The sequence below is a fragment of the Cnephaeus nilssonii genome (genome assembly GCF_951640355.1).
Source record: "Cnephaeus nilssonii genome assembly, chromosome: 19".
NCBI lineage: Eukaryota > Metazoa > Chordata > Mammalia > Chiroptera > Vespertilionidae > Cnephaeus > Cnephaeus nilssonii.
The window spans coordinates 11032532-11057318 of NC_137090.1; the positions used below are offsets into that span (position 1 = coordinate 11032532).

General features: G+C 43.7%; 1 protein-coding gene across 1 annotated transcript in view; it reads right to left on the reverse strand.

Annotated features, from left to right (window-relative positions):
* The window catches only part of ZNF652 (zinc finger protein 652), a 38443-nt gene extending 16392 nt beyond the window's left edge, over positions 1–22051 (reverse strand). Inside the window, exon 1 of the mRNA XM_079798388.1 lies at positions 21642–22051. The gene's annotated coding sequence lies outside the window, so the exon portion shown is untranslated. The remainder of the gene's footprint in view (positions 1–21641) is intronic.
* Positions 22052–24787: the final 2736 nt, after the last annotated feature.

Here is a 24787-nt window from a genome sequence, read left to right on the forward strand (position 1 = left end):
TTATGCCTTTGAGAGGCTAACTAATTTGTCTAAGATCACATATCTATTCAATGACAAAAGCAGTGTTTGATCCTAGGCCTGCCTGACTCCAGAGTTCATGGTCTATCTCTACTATGACAAGTGACACTCCAAAAAATAACTTTAAATTATTCCTGTAATTACATATCTTTTTGCAACAAACAGTTTCACACTTCATATTTAAGTAGGAAAATCCCAGTAGCTTTATTTTACATGTACCAAAACTTCTGACCCATAGAAATAATGTAAACTACTACAAGTACTGTTATATAAACTTACATTAATGATCTCAAATTAAACAAGGGAGGATAAACAATAAAATTCATCTAACCAGCAAAAGCTAAGAGTTAAATAAAAGTCAGGAAGACAAAAAATAAAGGAAGGAAGGAAGGAAGGAAGGAAGGAAGGAAGGAAGGAAGGAAGGAAGGAAGGAAGGAAGGAGGGAGGGAGGGAGGGAGGGAGGGAGGGAGGGAGGGGAGGAGGGAAGGAGGGGAGGAGGGAAGGAGGGAAGGAAGGAGGGAGGGAGGGAGGGAGGGAGGGAGGGAAGGAGGGAGGGAGGGAGGGAGGGAGGGAAGGAAGGAGGGAGGGAGGGGAGGAGGGAAGGAAGGAGGGAAGGAGGGAGGGAAGGAAGGCGGGAAGGAGAGAGGGAAGGAGGGAGGGAGGGAGAGAGGGAGGGAGGGAGGGAGGGAAGGAGGGAGGGAGAGAGGGAGGGAGGGAGGGAGGGAGGGAGGGAGGGAGGAAGGAAAGGCCTCTGTGGTAGACCATTAATACTTTCTTCCCAAATATTTCTGGGCACGTGGCAGGGCGGCACCTTCCAACCCCGCCTCCCCTGTAGGCCTCAGGAGTGGATGGGGCACACAGAAGGCCAGGGCATTTTCTAACCAAGGCGAGACCTTCAGACCTCGTTCCCTCTGCCACAGGGACCAGCAGTCTTCAAGGTGATGACTGCCATCTCTGCTATCAACCGGGGTCCCTGAGGGACTAGAAGGACTTACAGGAAGATGCACAGTGCAGTGGATTTTTTAATTTACTCTTACACAGAGTGTGTCTTTAAGGCCGTTGGGATTTTGTGTTTATGCCAACAGCACAGCCGGCTCCACCCCAGCTTACACAGGTGGAAGCTGGCAGAGGGCGCTGCTTCATCACAGCACCCAAAGCACATCCAAAGGGTCGGGAGCTGGTAGCAGGAGGCAAGGGAACTGCTCCTGGAGGCTAAAAGGAAAGCACTCATGATGCAGTGCTGAGTTACCGGTGAAACTCACCTAATTACCTCACGAGATAGATAACATGCCTCAGAGCTGAAAGCTCTCGTGGGGAAATGGACTACTGGACTATTAAGAGAGAGTGCTGGTTACTGTTGGTTATATTTGAGATACAACCAGCAAAGGGTAAATTCACATTTCCATATCTATAATAAAAGCGTAATATGCTAATTAGACCGGACAGCCAAATGACCTTCCGGATGTCATTCCAGACGTCCTTCCAGGCAAAGTCATAGCAGCGGCAAGCCAGAGGCGGTTAAGGGTGATTAGGCAGGCAGGTAGAGTGGTTAGGGGCGATCAGGCAGGCAAGCAGTTAGGGGTGATGAGGCAGGCAGGCAGGGGCAGTTAGGGGTGATCAGGCAGGCAGGTGAGCAGTTAGGGGCGATGAGGCAGGCAGGCGAGTGGTTAGGGGCAATGAGGCAGGCAGGCAGAGGGGTCAGAGGTGATCAGGCAGGCAGGCGAGCGATTAGGAGCCAACAGTCCCGGATTGCGAGAGGGATGTCCCACTGCAGGTTTAGGCCATATCCCACAGGGATCCCTGTGGGATCGGGCCTAAACTGACAGTCGGATATCCCCTGAAGGGTCTCGGATTGGGTGCGGCTGGGCTGAGGGGACCCCCTCCCCCCCCCCCCCCCCCGTGCACAAATTTTGTGCACCGGGCCTCTAGTAAGACAATAAAAACCAATGTGCATTACTCATCACACAGTTGCGGAAGCTACCAATAACCCCCTAGGGCCAAACAAGAAATCAAATACTAAGGAAGCTACACGTCAGGACCTGATGATCACAATGTGTATTTAAAACATCTTCCATTATTCAATTCCATTCACAAACACTATCAACAGGAGAATATAATTTCACCAAAGGGTTTTTTTATTTTTACTTTTTAAAAATATGTTTTTATTGATTTCAGAGAGAGAGGAAGGCAGAGGGAGAAACATCAGTTGTCTGCCTCCTGCACTCCCCTTACTGGGGATTGAACCCACAACCAGGGCATGTGCCCTGACAGGAATCAAACCACAGACCTCTGGTGCATGCGCTCAACCAACTAAGCCACACAGGCCAAGGCAACAAAGGAATAATTTTTAAAAGGGTAAGAGTTTTATATTACTGTTAGCTTTTCCATTAAAATCTGACCAGGTCCTGGCTACATGAATGCACAAATAAAATCCAGTGCCCTAAAAACAACCAGGAGAACATATCCACAATATACATCATCTTGGAAGGTCTCAGTTTAGCCTGACCAAATGTTGTTCTATGGAACGCAATTATTTTAATGCACTAGTCCATTTTCAAAATGCTATCAAGGTGAGTATCTTGATAATTATTAATTGAAATCCTGCCTCTTAGCTTTATTAAGAAAGGTAAGAGACTTAAAAGGCCTTGTGAATCTTCCTTTTCTTAAACCCCTACAAGTAACACCTTAGGACAGAACGGAGATATATTTAGCAGGATGTTCACACTATGGCTACCTATAATGTAAGCCATTATGAGAGGCCTATGTACGTGTCAATTTGACTAGATCGTTGTGAACTTGAATTAAAAACTCATTAAGAAAAAGAAAGCCCTGACCTGTTTGGCTCAGTGGATAGAGCGTCAGCCTGCGGACTGAAGCGTCTCAGGTTCGATTCCGGTCAAGGGCATGTACCTTGGTTGCGGGCACATCCCCAGCAGGGGGTGTGCAGGAGGCAGCTGATCGATGTTTCTCTCTCATTGATGTTTCTAACTCTCTATATCTTTCCCTTCCTCTCTGTAAAAAAATCAATAAAATATATTTTTTAAAAAAAGAAAAGAAAAAGAAAATAAGTGAAATGCCCTTATTACATTCTTATATTTTACAAAAATTAAAATCACAAATATTTTAGATGCATGAACATCATCAGAAAATTATGGAATTTAATGTATATACTTGACCTACCAAAAGGAATGTTATTGTTTTTTCATTAACAAAATTTTTTTGACACTTCAAAAATTAACACTTGGAAAAGAAGCTTAAATGAACTAATCTTAAACCAAGGGGTATATACAAATAGTCTAAGACAAAAATATGTGAAACCAGATGGGAAGGTTTAACCCAAACCATGACATACCCAAAACATGGCCAATGGAAAAAGACAAACTGCTAATATATCACCTGCTTTTTCCTTCCCATAGTCTGTATATTCCTCTCCTTAGCAGCACTCTTAAACTTTGGAGAATCTTTAGAAAAAATACAAATCTTCTCTTCCATAAAAATGAACATACAAAATTTTGCATGCAATATCAAGGAGTTTGCCCATTTCTAGAACCCCATCCATGGATCTCCTAGGGGTCCAAACCCCCAATCTAAGAACTCCTGTTAAAGAGCAGATTTAACTTTTTCATATTTGAAATGTACATTTAGATTATGTTTGTAAATTAAATTCTTCTTTACCTCCTTTGCTCTTCTCCCTACCCCTTTTTCTTCTAATCTCTCCAGCATATCTATAGTCATTAATGAATTAAATGAAAAAAATCTTAAAATGTAGAAATAAGAGATCTTAGTATGAACCCCAATATGCCACTTCACCAGATATATCACCTTGGACAAGCCAATTAATCTTACTCAATCTCAATGTGTTCCTTGTAAAGCTAGAATAACAATACCCACACCTATTTAATCTGATGACACAGGCAAAGTTCCCAGTACCCGTGGATTTCAGTACTGGCTCGTTTCTCATTTCTATTTGAGAAGATATTTCTTTCTTTTTTAAAATATAATTTTGTTGATTTCAGAGAGAGGAAGGGAGAGAGAGAAACATCAATGATGAGAATCATTGATCAGCTGCCTCCTGCACACCCCCTCCTGGAGATCGAGCCCACAACCTGGGCATGTAGCCTCCTCTTGGTTCATGGGTTGATGCTCAACCTCTGAGCTACACGGGTTGGGCGAGAAGGTCTTTCTTAAAGAAGTTGTAGATTATAGATGGCAGAGCAGAGATTTATGTAATTTTAGAATTGGGTACATGCATTTTTCCATAGTGAACATGAGGTAGTGAAGATGAGAGAAAGGAAAAGATTGTGAAGAGAAATTAAGTTTAAAAAATGAAACAGACTACAAGCAAAGAACGAATAAAACTGAAGTTTATACAATTAAAAACTTTTGTGCATCAAAGGACACTATCAAGAAAGGAAAGAGATGCCCGGCAGTGTGTTCAGTGCTCAGAGCACCGGTCTGCACGCTGAAGGGTCCTGGTGCAGTTCCTGGTCAAGGGCACAGACCTGGGTTGGGGTTTGCTTGTGGGAGGCAATCTATTGGTGTGTCTCTCTCACATCAATGTTCCTCCCCGCTCCCCCTCCCCTCCCCCTCCTTCTGAAAAGCAATGGAAAAAATATCCTCATGTGAGGATTAATAACAACAACAAAAAAATAGTAACCAGACAACCCAGAGAATGGGAAAAAATATTTGTAAAACTAGATCTGATAAGGGTCTAGCATCCAGAATATAGGAAAAAAACTCCTACAATTCAACAATAAGAATACAAAAGCCCAGTTTAAAAATGGGCAAAGCATTTGAATATTGGCCATACAAATGGCCAATATGTACAGGAAAATAATGCTCATAATCTTTTGCCATTAGAAAAATGCAAATCAAAACGACAATAAGATACTACTTTATACCTAGTAGGACGGTAATAAGAAAAACCTGGGAAAGAGCAGTGTTGGCTGGGATGTGGGGAAACTGGAAGCCTCACACATTGCTGATGGAACATAAACAGGCACAGCCACTTTTGAAAACAGTTTGGCAGTTCCTCAAAACGTTTAACACAGAGTTACCATATGACCCAGCAATTCCACTCCTAGGTACATACTCAAGAGAACTGAAAATATACATTCAAACAAAAACTTGTGTATAAATGTTCACAGCAGCATTATTCATAACAACTAAAAAGTGGAAACAATCCAAATATACACCAAATGATGAACCCATAAATAAAATATATATCCACACAGTGGAATATTACTAGTCATAAAAAGGAATGAAGCACTGATAGATGAATCCTGAAACATTGTGCTAAGTGAAAGAAGCCACACACAAAAGGCTATACATTGTATGATTCCATTTATATGGAACTGGTAGCCCTGCACACGAATCTGTGTGCCAGTAGGTCCTGCTGCCCTCCTGTAGCTCCCCGCCTCCCCTCATAGCTTGCTGCCCTGCCCTGTCCTGTACCTCTCCGCTGCCCGCTTGCTTGCTGCCCTGCCCCGTCCTGTAGCTCTGCCTCCCGCTTGCTTGCTGCCCTGCCCCGTCCTGTAGCTCTCTGCCTCCCCTCATAGCTTGCTGCCCTGCCCCGTCCTGTAGCTCTCTGCCTCCCGCTTGCTTGCTGCCCTGCCCCGTCCTGTAGCTCTCTGCCTCCCCTCATAGCTTGCTGCCCTGCCCCGTCCTGTAGCTCTGCCTCCCGCTTGCTTGCTGCCCTGCCCTGTCCTGTAGCTCTCCGCTGCCCGCTTGTAGTTCGCTGCCCCACCCTCCTGCAGATCTGTGATCCAGTCATTACGTGGTCGGTCATTACACCTCAGGGTGTAATGGATAATTAGCATATTCTTCTCTTATTATATAGGATAATCAGAATAGCAAATCTATGGACACAGAAAGTAAATTAGTGATTGATAAGAGTTAGGGGTAGGAAGGTTCCAGGTTTCTTCTTGGGATGATGAAAATATTTTGGAAATAGATATTTCCAAATGGTTGCATAGCCTTCTGAAAATACTAAAAACCACTGGATTGAACACTTTAAAATGGTAAATTATATGGTAAATGAATTATACCTCAATTAAAAATAATAAATAAATAAAATGAAAGAGGCTAGCTGGATGCTAACAGCCCAAAGACAATAAGATTATCTGAAAATGATGATATTTTATCTAAAACGCCGTTACTGACTTACTGGATAGGCCATAAACTACAAACGGGCTCTCACAGCCGTGATGCAGGGGGCCTGGGTGGGAAATCGGAACCTCCGCGTGCTGAGTCAGAGGGGCGGGGCGGCTCCATTGGGCTCGGCCACGCCCCTGGGCAGGTGACTTCACCTTTGGAGCCGTTTTCTCCACTGTCCACTGCAGGGAGTCCCTCCCACCGCTGACGTTTACTGTGTGCGCTGCTGATTTGTTGCCATTTTCCTGCCTAATTCACCTGGTTGCCTACAGCCACACAGTGCTTCCCACCCTTTTCAACATTGAGGGCTACCGTGTACTCCCTTATCCACCCTCCCACCCCACTGCCATGTTCCCAGGGAACATTGTTTTAAAAAATGGTAAGACTGCATTCAGGTCACACTTCTTTATTTCTTACTAACCAAATACAAAAGTCGCCTATCATAACTTTTGACCACACTATCTAGTTTTGCCGTAGTTTCCATTTGACTTTCAGACATAAAAATGAGCTTATGGATCTCAGGTTGGGGTGCCGGGGTTAAGGGGCTGTATTATCACGGTCTTGAAGTAGGGATGACAGTAACTGGGATTGAACCACAACCCAAACATGGTGTAAGTAAGTTTCCCCAAGGACAGCACTGGCCCACCACACTCCTCAGGGTGGAGAGACACCACCACATTTAACTCTGTTCCTGGGGTGATTCTATTCAATCCCATGCCTTCATCAGAGAGCATTTAAGGCCCTGGCCAGTGTGACTCAGTTGGCTGGGTGTCATCCCATGCACAGAAAGGTTGCCGGTTTGATTCCCGGTCAGGGTACATGTGTGGGTTGCACGCTTGATCCCCAGTAGGGGGCGTGATTGATGTTTCTTGAGAGAGAGAGAGAGAGAGAGAGAGAGAGAGAGAGAGATAGATAGATAGAAACATCGATGTGAGAGAGACATCAATTGGTTGCCTCCTGCACTCATCCGGACCAGGGCTGGGGATCGAACCTGCAACCCTTCAGTATGCAGGCCGACACTCTAACCACTTAGCCCAGGTAAGAAATAGTATTTTTTTTAAAGGGGCCATATAATTATTTAAAAGGACAAGGAAGAGGTATAATGGATAGGCTGTGGAAGGTCCTGTGCAGAGCATGAGATCTGACCTAGGTGCTGAGGGATGGGAAGGGTCTGAAAAGGCAGAGAGGAAATGAAAAGACAGGCTGAGGAGGCTACGTGAGTACAGCTGTCCCCATGAGTAAGTACAATATATTCAGGGGTGATGACGATGCAGCCTAGCCCAAGGCATCTTACAGGGGATTAAGTTATACTGTAAGAGCAGGCACAGAAAACAGAGGGCCGAGGAGCACAGGCATTACCGAAGGTGGCAGAGAGCCAGAAAGGGGGGGGAGGGCAACAACATTTGCTCATTAGATGTAAAGGATAAAGAAAGAAAACGATCAAAGATGATTTAGACAATTTAAATTCCCATTCCTGTTTGATAAAGCCACAAGCTTAAGCTCCACATTTCAGAACATATCAACCACAAGAAAAAAGATACATAACGAAAGATAGCAACAGTAAATGAAAAATGCCTAATTTTCTCTTGGTTATACTGTAATGGTGATTCTAATATAAAAACACAAACTCAAAGTACTAACCCACAAAAGCCCAGATACTTCAAAAGACAAGGAAACCTATAATATAGCTACCTAGAACCATTTGGAATGCCTTCCTAAAACACTTTCCGTCACCCACACGTTCTCAAACCTCAAGTATTGTTTCCCTTGGTCTTCCTGAAGAAATAGGTTTTGTCTGGGAGACAAAGCTTTCTATAAACTTGTGCATAACCACCACATAAGAAAATATTAAAATATGTTCATGTTCACTTCAGGAAATTCTAAAATTTAAAACCACTCCAAAATATGACCACTTCAAAGAAAAGGGGATAATTTCAAAGTCAAGACCAAAACGGCTTCTGATACAAACGGGCATGTTTCAGAAACCTAGTTTCATTTTGAGTATTGTGTTTGTTGCCCTCAAGGGATCTGCAACTTTCGAGCAAGATTTTTTCATTAAATGCCAGATGACAGGTAAAGCAAAGGGGAAAAAATCAATACATCTTCAAGCTACAACACACCTCATCTCTTCAGTTTAACGAAAGAAAAGTACAGTCCGTATGCGCGTGCGCGCGCGTGCGCACACACACACACACACACACACAAATACATGTATCATATGGACAAGCATCTGTTAGTTACTGTGACCTCACACTAAAATATTAGCTCAGAGCTAAACTAAAGGCATGCAGGAGGCAGCCAATCAATGTTTTTCTCTCATCGATGTTTCTATCGCTCTCCCTCTCTTTCTAAAATCAATAAAAACATTTTAAAAAGAAAAAGAAAAAAAAAAGCTGAAGAACATGTGGAAATTTAACACTGCTTGCGAGGAGAGAAAAACCCCTCAGTATCATATAAAATCATTCTTGGCTATTTGTTCCCTGGCATAACCACTGGTCAGTAATAACCTGAGCGGGTGAAGCTGATGTTCAAATAGACCATTTTTTTCCACACAGAATTCTTAATTACCCTTTTCCAAATTATGGTTCTCTATACTGAACTGTGAATGACAGTGCTTATTTCAGTTAAGACAAAAATACCAAACCACCATATTTCTGAATGAACAACCTGCTGCAAAACACTATCTCCTCCTAAACTCCAGAGAAGTTACTTTTAGGGCAACAATACACACTTTAGACATTTTTTTACCTGCACTGGAATGTCTAAATGAGCCTATGAGCAGCAAAGGCATCGAGCCCAAGAGGAAGTGAACAGACTCCTGGTTTGCAGACAAATGAGTAGGTGGAGAAAACATTTACTTGGGGAGATAAATTTTATATAATGCTTTTTTTTTCTTTTTTAATGCTGGGAAAGGGATGGGAAAGAGGGAGAGGGGTGGGTGGCTGGGAGGGGGGCCAGGAAGGTGGGAGAGAGGGGGGTTGCGGGGGAGAAGGGAGTCGAGGTGGAAGTCCTATGTAATTCTTTTTAAAAAGTTTATTGAATTTATTGGGGTGACACTGGTTAATAAAATTATATAGATTTTAGATGTACAATTCTATAACACATCACCTGTATGGGCATCTGGGCTGCCTTAGAGTCTTGGCTATTATAAATAATGCTGCACTGAACATAGGGGTACATATATTCCTTCGAATCAGTGTCTCGGGTTTCTTCAGATATATTTCCCGAAGTGGAATTGCTGGGTCATAAGGCAGTTCCAGTTTTAATTTTTTGAGGCACTCCACACTGTTTTCCAAAGTGGCTGCGCCAATCTGTAGTCCCACCAACAGTGCACGAGGGTTCCCTCTGCTACGCACCCTTGACAACACTTGTTTGCTGACTTCTTGCCGACAGCCGTTCCGGCAGGTGTGAGGTGGTATCTCGTGGCTGTAATTTGTATTTCTCGGATTAGTGAAGTAGAGCATCTTTTCATATGTGTATTGGCCATCTGTATGTCCTCTATGGAAAAGTGTCTTTTCAGGCCCTTTACCCATTTTTTAATTGGGTTGTTTTTTAGGTGTTGAGTTGTATAAGTTCTTTATAAATTTTAGATATTAACTCCTTTTCAGATGTATCATTGGCGAATATGTTCTCCCATTCAGTGGGTTTTCATTTTGGTGGGTTTTTTTTGTTGTTGTGCAAAAACTTTTTAGTTTGATGTAGTCCCATTTGTATTTCCCTTGCCTGAGAAGACATATCAGAAAAAAGATTGCTATAAGAAATATCTGAGATTTTACTGACTATGTTTTTTTTATGATTTTTATAGTTCTGAGTTTTACATTTAAGTCTGTAATCCATTTTGAGTTTATTCTTGTGCGTGGTGTAAGAAAGTGGTCTAATTTCATTTTTTTTTGGCATATGTCTGTCCCATTTTCCCAATACCACTTATTGAATAGATTATGTTTACTCCACTGCAAAACAAAATACTACATTTATCTAAGAATCACAAAGTTCCTATCAAATAAGTATTAGTGTCTTTCATAATGGGAGGAAATTAAGGCCCACTGACTAAAAAGTGAGTCACAGCAAAAGCTAGATGAGTATATAATCACAATTATCTTTTCTTCCTTAAAATAAAATCCAACCAGAGAATAGATGACTTTGAGGGGTGGGGATAAGGAGGGTTATCTAGATTTTCTAATGTGCTTACAATGAACATCTATTATTTTTGTAATAAACAAAACAACTAATCCTAAACTTGAAAAAATAAATGAACTCATCAAACCCATTCAAATTCACGTTGACGATTATTTGGATGCAAGTGTGGATGAAAGACAATTTTTAAAAAGTACAAACATAATGTAACCAAGCATGAAAACACTTAAAATGTACACTAAACCTCAAAGTATCATTAGACTTTTAGTAAATGTTGACACATTTATTTATTTATTTTGAGAGAGAGGTATTGAGAAAGAGAGAGAGGGACACCGACTGATTGCACCCTGACCAGGGCTGGGGATCAAACCTGCAAGCCAGGTATGTGCCCTTGACCGGGATTCGAACCCGCCATCCTTTGGTTTGCGGCTGAGGGCAGATGCTCTAACCAATGAGCACACTGGCCAGGGCTCAACACATTTATTGAGCATCTATTATGTGTGAGATCTTCTAACCCAGCAGTCGCCAACCTTTCGGACCTCACGGACCACCAGTGGTCCGCAGACCACCGGCTGGCGACCGCTGTTAAACTACATTTTCCTAAAGAATTTGGATCATGTAACTCCCTAGCGACAAACTCTTTATTGGCTTCTACAGCCTTGGAATAAAGTACAAACTGCTTAGCAAAGCATTACAAACCCCGCACCATCTGAGCCCAACTGGCTTTTCAGTCCTTGCTCCCAACGTCCCCCTCTCCCACCAACGTCCTCATGCTATTTCTCAAAGGCACCTTGACTTTCCCCACCACTGACCCTTTGATTATGCCATTCTTTCCTTCTACCTAGAACACCGCACCACCCATGATAGAATCCTAGCCATCTTTCAAGATCTAGCTCAAATGCATCTCCTTGAAGCTTTTCTTGACCACTATTTTTCTTTTCCTAGAATGCTTAAGAGAATTTTTTTCTTTAAAAGAAAAATGTGGTATGCTAATGGAAGGAACACTCAAGAGTTCCATTTAAGCTAGGAGGAAAGTGATTTTTAAAAACTCGTATCTACTTGGTGTTGCCAATTTCCTCCTCCTCTTCCTAAACTGTTTCAAGGAATGGTTCAAATTAATACAGTGAGTTTGGACATCAAGGTTTCAGAAGGAAATCTTTGCATTAGCAAATGTGGAGTGAAAGACACCCAAGTACTACCCTACCTATAATGGAATTTTGCTTCAAGGCCAGCACCTTTTTCTTCTTCAAGAATCACTTAATACTTACACTCTTTCAGAGCAAGACATTACAGACAGAGAAACCATCTGGCAAAGTATACTCCTGACTATTACTTTCAATTAACAGACGAGTTAATTTCCTGGTAAACGAAAGGTGGCTCTTTCCTACGTGCTCCTGGCGACAGGGACTTGTCGCTGCACGGAAAAGGGCACTACAGTGCCGGGCTGCACTCATCCTGTTATAAATCACGTTTCTGCAGGTTTTCCATGCTGCCTGCCCTCACATGGCCTTGGGCAGAACTGTCTGTGAACGTCAGAAGATAACTTTCAAAGATATTAATGTCAAAGGTAACTCTGTTTAAGTAAATACAGAGATCCAGACACATTATGTATGGTACATACCTATGACTAAAAATAATCTATGAGCAGATAGTCAAGCTTATTTAAGTAGAGTTTACTGTAAACTATAATCCTAGAAAGCTAAGATATAGCTATAGTCAGACTATAGATTGTTAACTACAATATTACCTATGTAATTTTAACTTAAGATACAGACCATCACCGTATTATTATATTTAGTTCCAAAGGACAAACGGTAGCTATAAATAAAGTTATTTCATATGGATTCGATATATAATTATGAAACAGTTCTAGAATTGGAACTGTCCAAGCCTGCAACATGGTGTTGTGGACATGTCTTTTAGCGCTCAGTGTACCACCTGGCCCAAAAGACATAAATCATCTTTAAAGAAAAGGAAAAACCTAACTTTCAATTTGAGGTGACGAAAAGGTTGAGGAGAGACTGGAAGGCAGGACAGACTATCATTTGGATTTTGTGATAATACCGGACAAGTTAGAATAGATGCAGAAGTGTACATATGTTCTTTATCACAACGAAACAGGAAGAAATTGCCACTTGAAATTAGATCTTTTTCTACAATGTATGTATTTTCCAAATTTAAGTTAAACATTTCCTCACTTAGCAATATTAAGTGTTTTTAAGGTTACCATATTATGTGAACTTTAAAAATATTTGATGTCAAACAGCTATAAAAGTAAAAATGTATCTGCTTTGAAAAAAATTATACCCCTAAAAGTTTTTGCTGTGTAGTACTAGTATACATAAAGATTTTTGTTTTTCTCTTTGTGAATAACCTTTTAGATAACAGCTATATTCCAAGATAATCTGGCTTTACCCAGTAAGAGACTATAAATAGCCTATTAAGAAAAAGGTGACTTCTCCACTAAAACTTATACTAAGATCAGTCTTCATATTTAAAACTCTATTATCATTTAGAAAATTATCTGGCTTATTTTCTTGTCTAGACTAGATAAACTAAATATGAGTTTCATATGCTAAGTCTAACGAAGTGCCAAAATCCTACCTGCCTAATAGCATCAGTTTAATTAGTTGCTTCACAGAAGGGTTTCTCAACCTCAGCACAGTTGACATTTTAGACCAGAGACTTCTTTGCTGTGGGGGGCTGTCCTGTGCACTATAGAATATTTATCAACACACCTGGCCTCTGCCCACCAGATGCCAATAGCACACGCCTGGCCCCACTCGTGACCATCAAAGATGTGTCCAAACATTGCCAAACGTCCCCTGGAGGCAAAACTGCCCTGGGATGAGAACCGCTGCTTTACATGTTTATCCTTTAATCATTATTCCCAGGTTTGGGCAAAAAGAAGGGGAAACGGCATTACTGCAATTAAAGCAAAAAATCTGATCAAATGCAGTCTTTAATAGAAATGATGAGGCCTCAGCAGTTATTAAAGTGCAGGGTACATATAATTATATGCCACCAACCGACTCATTGATAGGTCTACCTAATTTCTTAATATTCAAAACAAGGTTACCTATAATTAAGTTTTTCATGTTGTTATTTGTTTAAAACCCTGGGTTTCCAAAGAGTTTAAATATTTGGCAGTTATAAAAATTACTTTAAGTAAAATACATTAAGTAAAAATATTTTTAATAATTAGCAATTCACAAAGGATTGTGACTTCAATATTATGAAATGAGATAGTAAAATAAATATTTAGCAGTTACAAAAACAAATCCTGCAAGAGCTGTAATTATTTTAAAGACATTTTTCCATCATACTTAACTCCTCTTTATTTAAGGGTAAAAGAATACAGAGTTTTCTCTTAGGTAGGCTTGGGAACTCTCTTAATATTGTGGAAATACAAGCCAGGTCTTTGAGAACGTAAAAAGAAATGGCTTGAAATTATTTTGCCCCACTAAGTATCTTTTTTTTTTTAATATTTTATTGATTTTTTACACAGAGGAAGGGAGAGGGATAGAGAGCTAGAAACATCGATGAGAGAGAAACATCGACCAGCTGCCTCCTGCACACCCCCTACCGGGGATGTGCCCGCAACCAATGTACATGCCTTTGACCGGAATCGAACCTGGGACCTTTCAGTCTGCAGACCGACGCTCTATCCACTGAGCCAAACCGGTTTCGGCCCCACTAAGTATCTTAATATTTAATTTTAAATAGGACATTACAATTTTCCTATGGATCAATTAGGGGACACTTTTATTTTTTTTAAATCTTCATCTGAGGACATGTTAACTAATGTTTAGAGAGTGAGAGAGAGAAAAACATAGATGTGAGAGAGAAACACTGATTGGCTGCCTCCCACACGTGCCTGGACAGGGACTAAACCACAACCTAAGTATGTGTCCTGACCAGGAATAAACAGGCAACCTTTTGGTGTAGGGGATGATGCTCCAACCAACTGAGCTACCTGGCTAGGGAGGGGACACTTAAAAAAAAAAAAAAGCCCTAGCTGGTTTGGCTCAGTGGCTAGAGCATTGGCCTGCGGGCTGAAGGGTCCTGGGTTCGATTCTGGTCAAGGGCACATACGGGGGGCATGTAGGAGGCAACCAATCAATGTATCTCTTTCACATCGATGTTTCTCTCTCTGTCTCTCCCCCTCCCTTCCACTCTCTCAAAAAATCAATGGAAAAAATATCCTTGGGTGAGGATTAAAAATATATACATATATATTTAATAGGTATACATTCACATGAATCAAAAGTCTTAAGAACAGAAGAACATGTAGTAAATTGAGCATCATTACTCATGCCAGAAACAATCCGAATGTTCATCAGTGATAGTATGAACAAATACATTATAATATACTAGAGGCCCAATGCACGAATTCGTGCAAGGGGCTCGGCTCCCGCCATCGTGGCTTCGTCCGGAAGGTCGTCCCGAAGGACGTCCAGTCTAATTAGCATACTGCACTTTTATTATTATAGATAGCATATAATGGAGTATTACATGAGAATAAACTATTGTTATATGCAATATAGGTAGATTTTATAAACATAATTTTGAGCTAAGGAAGGTTATTCTCATTTCCTTCCTTCAGTACACAGTACAACTGAGTACATATTGTATTCCATTTATAAGAAGCTTAAAAACAACAAAAACAAGCAAAACTAATCTATGATGATAGAACTCAGAATAGGGGCAACCTTTGGGAGAGCAGTGACTTGGAGGGACAGGAGAGGCAGCTTCTGGGATGCTAATCTATGTCTGGTTCCTGAAATAATCTATGCAATCTGCTGATCACACAGACGACTCTGGGATTCTTCTGTGTAAACCTCTGAATTCCCTCCTTTTCTATGTTACTGTCTACTTTAATTAAAATTTTACTTTAAAAAAATACAGCGAAGCATCTCCCTCCAACCCAGTTGCCTCGTCATCCAGTTCACTCCCCCAACTGACAACCAATACAAGTTTCTGATAAAACAGATTATTCATTTCTTAGAGTTATTTTGTAATATGTAGGAAAATCCCCACCCAACTTTTTTACAAACAGTAACACATTCTATGCACTGTTATATGCCTTGTTTTCATTAACAATACAGTTTAGAGATTTCCACAGCAATATATATAGTTTCTTCATTCTTTTTGCAGCTATACAAAACCTGTTCTATTTCATGAATATACCTTAATTTATTTAACCAGTTCTACACTGATGGGCATTTAGTTTTTTCTAAACTTTTGCTGAGTTAATTTAACTGACTTTATATGCAAAGGAAGGAAGGAACAAAGGAAGGAAGAAAAGAAAAAAAGGAAGAAAGGAAGGAAGGAGAAAAGGAAGGAAAGAAGGAAGGAAGAGAAAACTGTACGGCTTTCTAATAGTACATTAACACAGGAAAGTCCCTGGGCATCTGGGTTACAGTCTTATGAGGAACTGAAAAGAATAAAGATTTATCCATATAACTGAGGTCACCAACACTCTACTTGCCACCTCCTCAAACAAACAAACGCACTTTACAATGTGTTTCAATGTTCACGGGCCACTGATATTACTCTAGATATATGAAAATGACACATTCAAAAGGGTGAAAACAATTCATAAGGGTCTAGTTATAAATCTCATTTTGTAAGTCACCGAGTGTAATTCAGAAGTTATGTCCCACTGAATCCCCCAAATGGAATAAAAAATTCAAAGCTGAAAAATAGAAATATAATAAAGAATATAAATATATTCTTCTTCCCTAGCATCAAAGACAAACGGAGCTATCCAATGCTGGTACCTCTGTGAAATCCAGGTAAGAGTCATAACCCTCTGATGCCACATGCATAGTAAAGACCAAAACATTCAGCTACAGTGTCATTCTTTGCATCATTCCTATTTGTCTTCTTCCAACAATCCCTTCTCACCACACACTGACTGGTTTACCTAGAAACTGACAGAAACATCCAGTTATCTACTAGGCCATTTTACTCTAGGCAAACCGGAAAAAATAATAGTTAAAAAAATAGCACCCCTCCTTCCCAAGAAAATATACTTAAAAAATATAGTATAGCCCTAGCTGGTTTGGCTCAGTGGATAGAGCCTCCACCCACGGACTGAAAGGTCTGGGGTTCGATTCCAGTCAAGGGCATGCACCCCTGTTGCAGGCTCGATCGATCCCAGGCTCTGGTCAGGTGTGTGAGGAAGACACCAATTGATGTGTCTCTCTCACATCGACAGTTCTTTGTGCCGCTCCCCCTCACTTCTAGTCTCTCTAAAAATCAATGGAAAAATATCTTCAGGTAAGAATTAACAACAAAAAAAAGTATTATAATTGAGAAAAAAATACATAACTCAATCATCTAAATTGTATTTGTTTAGTCAGTCTGGATTCACATAGCGTAAGTGCTATTATTAAACATTCTGGCCAAGATTAAGTTTTTTCAAGTGTTCTGCACAATCAAAGGTGGGAGAGGCTAAGATCATTGTTTGCCAATCCGTCTTTATCAGCCATCCAATACTAGTGACTGATTCCACTGATGGGCAAGCCCCTAGAGCTGGCTCAAAAATAAATGAAAATAAAGATGAGCAGATTCCCTTGAGGTAATCCTGATGTGTTTATCTTATGTGAAAAGTCTCTAGGTAACTCGTGGGCTCACAGACTTATCACAATAATATCCTGCAAAAGTGACAGACTAAGAAATCCTATTTTAAAAGCTCTCTGCATTGAATAAAACTCGAATCAAGCCCTTGAATCTACTTTTCAAAGTAATCAATCTCTTAAACTGTTAAAAAAAAAGTCATGGTTTACCATAAAACTGCCTTTTTGGTTAAAAACAAGGCTGGAACTACACGCAACCTGTAGGAGCAGGCCTGAAGTGGAGTGCTGGTCAAATCTGATAGGTAAAAGGACGTGCTTTTGTTCCCTTCTCCCACCAAAGCCAAAATGCCGAAGGCACTCCAACCTCTAGCTAGCTCTAATAACAGTTTACAACTGAACCTCGGAAGAGCAAGAGGAATCTGTAAGAGAAAATGTTCATAAATGTTTGTAAAAATCAAAGATACCTGCTATGTAAATAAACAGATTAACTAAAATAAGCATCTGATGCCGTCACTGATTCTAGCAAGCACTCTGTGGCTTTCATTAACCATGAAAATTTACACAAGGCTTTGCACATGATTCAGCTGTGGACACAGAACTCACTGAGATCCATTAATGTCTTAAAACACCCCTTTTACCATAGAAGCTCTGAATAGGCTTAAAACAAGCACAGCCTGTGGGGAACACCAGAACTTGGAGCCAAGTTTTATTGTCTCCACCAAGTTCAGCCAGCCACACAGCAACATATCCAAGTTCCAATAAGCACACTGCACCTGCAAGACTTAGGTATGCTCCAAGACAAATATTTGCAATTTTTTCATCCCAAATCTGCACAAATGAAAGTATGCAGATTGCAGCACCAGACTTCTACATCTTGGGAGCCAAAACAATCTGTAGTTACACTCCACATCAATAGTGTCTTACCATTTATTGAGTCCTTAATACTCCCTCAACACAAGTGCTAGGAACTGTGCTAGAGGTTTGTATGTATTACCTCTAATCCTCATAGCAAATTCCATTCTGCTGATGAGGAAACTGAGACCAGAGAGGTCAGGGTGACTTGCCCAAGGCCATGAAGCCATAAGTGGTGGGGCTGGGACTCAAACCCAGTACTGCCTGGCTCCAAAGAAGCACCTCCCTGCTCCTCCTCCAGCTGGAGTCACTCACTGCAAAACCGGTGCGCCTCTATCGAAGTAAATTCACGTGCCAACTGTGGGAAACGAGGACAAACAGCGGAGAAAAACATCACCCCTACAACCGAAAGCACAAGACCCGAGAGTTCCCAGCAAGGAAATGCAGCCGCCTCCTTGAGGATCACTAGTTCCAAAGGCTGCGGTTCAAAATGCAAGAGAATCCACAGGCCTTTTAAATGGTGCTGTTGGCTGTCTCTCAACTGACTTTTTGGAACAAGGGAAATGAAACTCGAGAGTATTTTTGGTCAAATTATCTAAAACCCTTTAGAAAAGGGCTTTTTTTTAACAGTTCACTTTTACAGTTTACTTCACTAGGCTTCAGACATGCAAGGACAAAATCACAACAGGAGCATTACGCATCAACTTTTTCTCTGCAGACTTGAAAAGTATTTTCTTACCACACTGCAAGGTTACTTCCCATACTTAGAGCAGAAATGAAAACAGCTCGGGGTGTCACGATTCAGATCTTGAGGCCACAGTTGCAGAAAGTAGGTGCCGTCTCCCTTGAGTAGGAGCTGCTGATCTGAAACCTCCTACGGGCAGGGTGTCTGAAGAAGGGTGTTGAAGAAACTACAGCGAGCCGTCTGTATTACCGAGGGAGCTGCTGGCACCACTGCTCCTGGTGGTTCACTGCTCTGCAATTGTTTCCCAGCTTCCAAGCTCTGAATCTGGCAGAGAGCGTGCTGTTCTCACAGCCATGTGTGTTATATGATCAGCTGCTCTGTGGCATGTGGGTGTTTAACTAGGTAAGTGACTGGCTAGAAGAGGTTCTGCAATATTAAAAACCAAGGAAGCACCCTGTCCCAAGATTTTAATCATCTGTCACTATACTATGCTGACAAAGAAAAGTGACAGATTTGCAACTTTGAAATGGTTTGGGTTCAGGACAGGCAAATAATTTCCGACAGTAAAATTTCAGGCATGACACGAACCAAAAACATAACCTGTAATATAAACCACTTCAAGCATGTTTATTAGACAATAAAAAATGTGATATGTGCAATCTCAGCATTCTCCCAAACTTCTTAGGGTACACTGCATAATTTATTAGAATAAATGCTACTCTTCAGGTATGTGGAACAGGTTCTATGCAAGATTCCAAAGCTCCCGGGCCTCCCCCAAAGCTGTTAATACAATGAATTCCTTAGCCTCTCAAACCCCCCAAATGCAAAAGGTCTCAAAGGATTCTTTAAGGGCAAAATATTGTCAGAACTGTAAGCTCCCGGAGAGCTGGAGACTGTGCCTCTTTAATGTCACTGCCCATCACGACACTTTCACGAAGCTGGAATGAATGTTTTTTGATTGAAATATGATCGAAATGCAGAGTGATTTAAACAAGACTAGCTGACGGCCGTCCCCTGCTTATCGATAGACTGGTGCAATGTTCATCCCTACTTCTAGATTTTAAAACACGGAGATTAAACTCCCTAACTACAATGAAAATCCTTCCATTATAACAAAATTTAAACATGGATGCTTCTGATGGCAATGTGTCACCCAGAATAAAGATATGCAGCCATATTTAATAAAGTTGAAAAAACCTTCCTCATGGAGCAGGTGTTCTCCTCTGGGAACGATCAAGTCTTATAAGAGATCAGGCCAACCTCAACCAACATACAAAGGTCCTGGATAGGCATCATAAAACAGACCACTGACTTTGCTGCTGGAATTAGAATACAGCGCAAGGAACGTACATTACCAACGGGTCAAATTTGGACAAAGTATTTTGACTCCAGTTTCAACTTTGTGAAACTCTCACACACATCCTTTTTACAGGAAGGCAGGGAAATGATACCTTACAAATATCTAACTCACGGTAATAAAACAACAAAACACAAGGAAGAATACATACACAATCTGCTTTGTTGCTTATTGCTCAGGAGCAAAGTAATGTCAATCCTTAAGAAAAACAAATCCATTCCCCCCTTGCACCCCACCCCCCCAACCCCCGGCAAGTTCCTTTCACTTTTTCATCATCTAGATCTTTTCCTGAGGTCCCAGGACCAGCTTCAAGATGACTGTAATGACACGCAAAATCCTGTGTCGATTTCACTCAGAGGACCCAAAAGGGTTCAGGGACCTCAGAGAAAGGCGAAGAACCTCTGAAGTAGGCATTTCCAGATCCACGGGAACTCAGCAGGGAACATTTTAAACAAAATTATACCAACGGCAGCATCTATCTCAACACATGTGCACAGTCCTGATACCAACAACCAAGCTTGGCCTGCTGGCTCCAGGAATCACACAGTGCAGCTCACCGCTCTCAACTCAGCTTTCCACGGGAACATCACCTGCATGCTGTGCGCACACACACGCCAGCCTCAGCAGCTCTTCATTCCCTCAGCATACACATGTTGTCAACAAAGCATGTGTGTGCTTGTGGCCATTTCCAGAACAATACCGGCCTGACCATCTCTTGGGGGGGAAAACACACACACCATCTTCCCTTAAATAAATGTTGCCTTATTTATTTACTATGCCTTGAGGACAGATGGTAAACATGACAACAAAATCAGAAGACATTTCCCCTACACCATAGGTGTCCTAATAACCGGGCAAAAGCATCCCTCAGGGATCGCTGAGGGTCCGCTGGAGATGCACAGGAGGGAAACACCGGAATAACGGTGCGTGGGCCTGGGGACCATCAAAGACAGACTCACGGAGGAACATCCTGAGAAGGTGGTGACGGAAAGCACCCTTCTCCAAAGGCAAAAGCACATTCCTTTGATTGGTACAAGCCATTCCTGACAATGGATCGCGATGACAGTGGCTGCTCAGCAATCAGGAAGTGTGTGTGTGTGTGTTTTGTGGGGGAGGGAGGAACTCGATGTGATCAAAGATTGGCCCTCTTCAAAGAGGAGCATATGGGATCTTAAATTGTGAAGGAAGACTTGGAGGGTGAGGCAGGGGCATTTATCTTTTCCTACAGGAGACATCCTTCGACAATGCACATGTTATGTGCCCATGTAACAGGGGTGTCACCACCTCCAGGGTCTCCCACCTAAGAATCCTGAGTAGAGCTTGCCTGGAGGGGAGGAAGAGGGGAGGCGGGGAAAGGTCGGCATTACCCCCTGGGGCGAATGCTGGGAGGCTGTGCCCTGGGTGCATCTGATCTCAGGCGGCACAATACTCCGGGGGTTGGAGGTTTGGGCGCAACCGCTGGGCGGGGGAGGCAGTGGGTGCCAGCCACCAGCTGCAGGGCAGGAGAGCGTTTGTCGGAGGACGGATGCAAACCTCCCCTCGGCCCGCGACCCCGTGCAGACCCGGCCCCCTCAGCCTCGGGGCCGGCAGACTCTGCAAACCTGAAGCCCAGCCCGGATCCGGGAGCTGAAGCGGGCGCCCCCGGCCCGAGCGCGGGGCCAGGAGAGCACAGCGCCCGGGGCCTCCCAGCCGGATGGGGGCTGCTCCGGCCTAGTGCACGCAGCTGCCTCGGTGAAGGGTTAGCCCGGCGCCCAGAGCCCCGGCCGGCCGGGCGGACGGCTGCAAGGGGCGCAGCCGCATCTGTGGCGTGTGCGTGTGTGTGTGTGGGGGGGGGGGGGGGGCTGGGGCCCCTACTCACCCGGGCCGGCCGCCTCCGCCTCCGCCGCCCCGACCGCCGCCTCGGCGGTCCATCCTGCGGCGGGGGCCCTGTCGCCGCGGTGCTCGAGTAACAACCGCCGGCCGGGCCGGCCCCTCCCCCCTGCCCAACGTCCGTCCTCAGGGCCGCTCCGCAAACCCGGCCTCGGCCGCCGCCGCCGCCGCCGCCGCCGTCGCCGCAGCGCTACGTGGCCGCCGCTCCGACGTCTCGCGACTCCCTTCCGAGCGCGCGAGGGCGAGCGGGGCCGGCGGGGCGGGCGGCGCGCGGGGAGGGAGGCAGGGGAGGGGGTGTGCGCGTGTGGATGTGTGTGCGGAGCGGGGGGCGGGGAGGGAGGGAGGGAGGGAGAGCGGCGGCGAGAGCGCGCGCGCGCCCGCGGCCCCTTCCCTCGCCGGCCCCCCCCCACCCCCCGCCCAACAGGGATCCCGACACCTCCCTCCGCCCGTCCCCTGGCATCCCGGCCGCTGGGCGCGGCGGCGCGCATGCGCATGCGCAGCCCTGGGGCTGGCCCGAGTGCACCTTTTCTCCCTCCTGCCACAGCGTGAGCGCTCCGCCGCCCAGAGAACCGCCGGCTCCCGCTCCACCCCCGCCCTCCCCCAGCCCGCCCACTCCCGAGCGCCCAGGTAAAGGCGTGGACTGCGCGTGCGCACCGCCCTCCCGGGGTCTGGGGGCGTGGTTGCCGAAAGGAAGCCCCGGCGTGGAGTGGGAGGGAGCTCTGGGCTCGGGGTGTGGGACTGCCCGAGAGAGGGGGCGCGTGAGGATCAGGCCAAGGCAAAGTGAAGAGATAGGGGGGCCCAAGTTGAAGAGTGGGCCCAAATGCGATTTAGAAGCAAAAGAGCCTTTGGCTGATGAAATAAAGTAAAAAAAAAAGAAAAAAAATCTTGCCTGTGGCCTCCTTGTTACAGGAAGGGCAGTGTGGGTGACAGAGGACAGAAATGAAGGAGGCAAGCTCATCAGCAGTGTGATCACTGGCCAGGTGAAGGAGAAAAACTAATAAAAAGTGGAGAAATCGAGAGATTTCCAGAATGGTGTGGAAAACAGTTTGAGAACTGCGCTTGTTCCGTGGCCAGAAACAGGGAAGGAGATGTGTGTGGGCTTGAGACATAGAGCTGCTGCAAGAAAGGAAGCCTCCATGGTAAGCATTACAGCATTATGACTAATTAGCTATTAATCATTAATATAATTAATGCTACTATTAGCTAACAAGTTAGCATTTATCCAAGTTCAGAGCCAGGAGAGGGTATCCATAATTGAAGGTGCTTGGCGTACAGAGAGGGGAAATGAAGGAGGCAAGGGTAGAGAAGACCTAAGACAGCAACTCGAAAGATCTTGACCTTTACTCACTATAATCCAAACTTCCTTGATATTTTAATTTTTTTCTTTTTAAAATACTTTTTATTTATTTTTATTGATTTCAGAGAAGAAGGAAGAGGGAGAGAGAGATAGAAACATCATCAATGATGAGAGAGAATCATTGATCGGCTGCCTCCTGCACACCCCCTACTGGGGATCCAGCCTGCAACCCGGGCATGTGCCCTTGACTGGAATTGAACCCGGGACCCTTCAGTCCTCAGGCCAACCCTCTATCCACTGAGCCAAACCGGCTGGGGCTTGATGTTGTTCAAATCTTATCCTAATTACATTATTCTCCTATTATTTTAAATATATATATATTTTTTTCATTTTGGAGGGAGAAGGGTGAGGGCCTTCCATATGTGCCTCAACCAGGGATGGAACCTGCAACCCAGGCATGTGCCCTGACCGGGAATTGAACCGGCAACCTTTCGGTGCACAGGACAACGCTCAACCAACTAAGCCGCTCTGGCGGGGCCTCCTGTTATTAAAAGAACACTTAATAAATTTTCTTGCACTAAGGCTGACCTCTCCACACAGTTTTAATACAGATGCAGCCACTTCTTCCCAAAATAGCATTTCCTACCACCACCCCCCCAAAAAAAAAATTATTGTAGGATGTAAAATGACCTGAGTCTGGGATAAGGTTAGGGAAGACGTTGAAACTTTATAAATAAAGGGGTTCCTCAAGGGCCCTTCCAAAAGCAGATGCTTGGTTTTTACTACACTTTGACTCCAGACCCCAGGAATGGTAATTTGGCAACTTTGGGTCATGTTCTTCAATAGTGGATAAACACTAAAGATGATGTCATGTTCCAGCAGGTAGAGAAATCTGTAGGTAGATCAGGAAGAAATAAGCATGAATAGTAAAAGGAAAGACGTAGATCCAAGAAAGAACTTGGCATTTGTGGGGGCTGGTGAGCCCAGAACATCTGACTGAGGTGTCTAGCTTTGCCTTCTGGGACACTTGATCCCTTCCCCACCCTCTCCCTGTCAGGGCTATCCTGCTTGCAAGAGATGGGGTGCAGAGTGACGGCTAAAGAGACAAGGTGACCTTCCATTCTCTCTAACTCTCCACCCACAGGCCAACGCTCTGAAGGGCTCCTAGTAATTAGAACAGTAATATTCTTACCTTCTGTTTGAGGAGTGCTTTATGGTGTTTTTTGTTTTTTTGTTTTTTTTGTTTTTTTTTGAGGTTGGGTTCATTATCTCATCAGATCTTCCAGAAACCCTGTGAGGCAGGCAGGACAGGTATTGTTCCCAATGAAGGAAATTCAAGCCAAGGAATGTTTAATAGCTCAGCCAAAGCCACCCAGCCCAGTAAACAATGGAGCCAGAACAAGACCCAGGTTCATCACTTTCAGGGGGTTGTTCTTTCAGAGGGCTTGACAGGCCCGTTCTGAAAAACAGCTACGTATTCCTGTGGAGTAAAAACAGGCAGCCTTGGCATCTGATGGAGAGTAATCCTAATATTCCGTTCTACATCCATATCTCCCTTATTCAGTGCCCCCTGCCCACCGCCCCCCGCCCTTCTTTCTCTCTCTAGGACCCTGGGACTTGCCTCTGTGTATCTGAAACCTTGGTGATTGGTGCTTTGGAAGGCCTTGGACCTCAGGGCTAGCAAGGAGATTCTATTTCCTCTGCCCTCTCTTAACTCCTCTCCTTCACACACCTACCAGAAGAAGGGGGCTGCCAACCTGTGTCACCACTTGACGTGTCACAAGAAGAGGGCATTGGCTCTTAGTCAGACTACTAATTTCAGTGTCTCCCTTCTTCGG